General features: G+C 46.8%; 1 protein-coding gene across 1 annotated transcript in view; it reads left to right on the top strand.

Annotated features, from left to right (window-relative positions):
• The window catches only part of LOC102816050 (chromosome unknown open reading frame, human C14orf159), an 81,330-nt gene that overhangs the window by 24,954 nt on the left and 52,482 nt on the right, over positions 1 to 3,894 (top strand). The gene's annotated exons all lie outside the window — the stretch shown is intronic.

Below are 3,894 nucleotides of genomic sequence, written 5' to 3'. Positions count from 1 at the left end.
GAACCGACTCCACGGCACAAAACAACCACCACCACCACCCAGTCCTGTAGGGTCCCTAGGAGTAGGGACTGACTCCATGGAAACAGGGTTTTTGGTTTGGGACAGCAAGGATAGGGTGGGGGGACCCTGACAAGATGGGGCCCTGGCACCCCAGTGTCATACCAGTATGCATATTGTACATTTTGCCTCAGGGAAAGGACAGCCCTCCAGTGTTTGGTAATCTGTCTGGACATGAAACACACCTGAGGGGTTCTGCTGATTCCAGTTAGGAGGTGGTTTGCTGAAACTGCTTACCGACTTGTAGTCAAGTTGACGCCAACTCACGGTGACGCACGTGTGACAGAGTAGAACTGCGCTCCCTAGGGTTTTCAGTGGCTGATTTTTCCAAAAGTAAGCCACGGAGCCAGCCTTTCTCCTGAGAAACTTTGGGGTAAACACAAACTTCCAACCTTTCAAGCTGTTGGCCATTTGCACCACCCAGGGACTCCCAAGTTGAGGGGATTTTGACTCCTTTTACCTCCATCTGCACTTCTGGGTTACACGTTGGGTTGCTGACTTCAAGGTCAACAGTTCGACACCACCAGCTGCTTCATGGGACAAAAATGGGGCTTTCTGCTCCCATAAAGATTTACAGCTTCAGGAACCCAATCCAGAGACTCCTGATGTGGTGCTATAGGGTCAGCACTCAACTGAGAACCACAAAGTCAGCAGTTCAAACACACAAGCTGCTTGTTGGAAACCCTGTACTGGGTCGCTTTGAGTTGTAACCGACTTAACAGCATTTACAACATGACAGTCCCCGTGTGGTGCTGTAGGATAAGCACTGGACTGTGAGGTTGGCAGTTCAACTCTACCAACCTCTCCCCGGAAACCCTATACAGGGTCACTATGAGTCGGAAAAAACTCGATGGTACTTAAAACACTTTGAGGGTCAATGTTAATTCCAATTGGCCAGCAGAGAGCGCTGTTTCATTCTCTGTTGAGTGTGGAAAATTCAGTCCGTTTGTTGGAAAACCCAAGAGGTAATTTTGTAAAGAATTCTGAGCCACTCTCCACTTTAAGGTCTTCAGGGTACTCGGGAAATAGCAATGAGACATCAGTCTTGAGATTTTCATTGTTGTTAAGTGCCATGGAGTCGGTTCCAGCCCATAGCGACCCTGTATAGGGTTTCCCAGGAGTGGCTGGTGGATTTGAACTGCCGACCTTGTGGTTCAAACTGACCTTGCGGTCCAGCGCATTATCCTGCAGCAGCACCTACTAAGTTTCACTCTATGCAGGCATTTTGCTAAAAGTGTTTATTTGTTGTTGTTGTTGTTGTTGTTGAGTGCCATTGAGTCGGTTTGATTCACCCTATATAGGGCTTCCAAGGAGCGACTGGTAAATTTTAAACTGCTGACCTTTCGGTTCAAGCTGACCTTGCAGTCAGTGCTTTATCCCACAGTACCACACCAGGACTCTAAAAGTGTTTATACAAGACGTCATAATCAATTCTCTCAAAGATCCAATGAGCCAGCAATTCTTAACCCCCTTTAACAGATAAGAAAACTGAGGCATACAGTAAAACCTTTGAAAACCTCAACTTGTCAGCAAAAGAAAACGGAAATGTACACCACCAGTAGAAAAGAGGTAACACTGCATCTTGTAGCCCGTGGAGTTCAGGTTCTCACAGGTTTCCCTGGTCTAAAATACTGACCCAAAGCTGCATTTCTAGTAGATGACAAGCCAGAACTTGAACCCATACCTGCTGACTCCAGAGCTTGTGCTGAGTCGATGTGGGATAACCTGGAACCTGAGTCTGAATGAGACAACGCAGCTTCATGTCGTAGAGCTCCACCCCGCCCCTCCTTTTCCTCTTCTCCTACACCTACTCACTGGGGTGCTAGCAGCCCTTTGCTCCTTGAATGGCTGGAGAAGGCATATGTGGCCTCCTGGCAGGCCCACTTGACTGCAGTTTCCCAGATGCTGTCTGAATGAATGTGGGGGTTGGGGGGTTGGAGGTCATGGAGAGCATGAGGCCAGCTTGGAGCTGTCAACTGCCGGGGCCAGACTCCAGGACCCAGACAGCCGGTGACGATGACACTGGTGTCCTTGCTATTTAAAGAGAGCCACCACTGGGCAGTGCCACAGAGCAGCCCTCCTGGACGCCCTTTAGTCACATTGGCTGTCTCTGTGACTGAGAATCTGACATGTAACCAACTTTAAAAATGTCTGCTTTCTTTTCCCCTGGAGCCAGGAGCAAGGGCTGCCATCTCCAGTTACAGAGGGGTCTGTGGTAACAGTCCTTCAGCTAAACCACAGGGCATAGCTCTTTGCTAGTTTAGATCGTTCATTCATCTGTACCTTCTACAGAGACTGATGTCTTGAGTATACATTCACTCAGTAAACAAGGGCTGTATGTCCACCAGAAGGGCCCTGGTGGTGCAGTAGTTAAAGTGCTCAGCTGCTAACCAAAAGGTCAGCAGTTCAAACCCACTAGTCACTCCAGGGGAGACCGGTGTGTCAGTCTGCTTCTGTAAAGATTGTGGTTGTTGTTAAGAACCGTCGAGTCAGTTCCGACTCACAGTGACCCTGTATAGGGTTTCCAAAGAACAGCTGGTGGGTTTGAACCACCAACCTTGCCAGTTAGTAGTTCAGTGCTTATGCTATAGTGAGTGCCACGTCCGCTTTGGAAACCCTATAGGTTAATTCTACTATGTCCTATAGGGACACTGTATGTCTAATCGACTTGCTGGCAGCTACTTTTACTTGCCCACTGCAGATACTGTCTAGGACATGTGCGTGCGGAGAGGTGAATACTCATGGCTATGTGCACTATCTCCTAGACAGTGATCTCCTGAGCAGTTATCTCTACGTTTCCACTGTCCTTTCTTCCTCACAAGCATTCTCATGCTTGCTAGTGGTTGTCCTCTCACTTAGCCCGAGGCTCACAAGGGACGGTGAATGATGAACTCTGCCATTAGTATAGACAGAAATGTAGCTAGGAAGTAAGTTTATGGCAGACACGGTGCACCCATGCTTAATAAAATGGCCCAGGAGATCATCCACACCACCACTCTTCATGCTAGTGTGGACAGTATGGCCAGACTTAAAGCCTAAGGCTTGAGACCAAGACAGATTTATGACTGTCTGGCTGTGCCAAGATTGTTGATTAAGGTGCATCTTTAATCCCCAAGAACTGCGGATGCTTTTGATAGCTACTATTAAATAAGCAGACAAAAGAAGAATGACAATGGACTGAGCATTACTCATGGGCATAAAAATAGAACCACTCAATCATTTCTGAGAGGAGGATGGCTTGCAGTTGAGGTGCCTGGAGAACATGAAGGAGCACAGGGCTTTGTGGGGATGATGCCTATACTAATCACAATAAAATCGTCCTAAACAGACTCCTGTTTTGCAATTCACAAAGTTCTTTCTCCGGCCTCTCCTTTGGTGCTCACAACTTCCTATACAATGGGTCACAGCCCCATTTTTTTCCCCCCTTTAACAATGTTGTCATTCTTTCCCCATTTATCAACAGTAATCCCAGTTCATCATAGATAGAAGCATTGGGAAATTTATAAAAGCAAAAAGGGAACATAATCCCACCATAATTGTGTTGTTATTGTGTGCCATCAACTCATAGTGACCCTGTTTAGGGTTTCAGAGGCTATAAATCTCTAAGGGAGCAGAAAACCTCATCTTTCTCCTGTGGAGTGGCTGGTGGATTCGAACCACTGACCCTGCAGTTAACAGTCCAATGAGTCGCTCCCTAATGCCAGGGCTCCTATCTGTCACAGTTAACCCACATTAACTGTTTGATACTTTCCAATAATTTTTTTTTTTAAGGTTTTTATTGTGGATTGAGTGAAAGTTTACAGGACATATCATCAGTTTTACATTCAACAAATCATA

Source organism: Chrysochloris asiatica, unplaced genomic scaffold (genome assembly GCF_000296735.1).
Source record: "Chrysochloris asiatica unplaced genomic scaffold, ChrAsi1.0 scaffold00025, whole genome shotgun sequence".
NCBI lineage: Eukaryota > Metazoa > Chordata > Mammalia > Afrosoricida > Chrysochloridae > Chrysochloris > Chrysochloris asiatica.
This window is presented reverse-complemented; position numbering and strand designations above follow the sequence as displayed.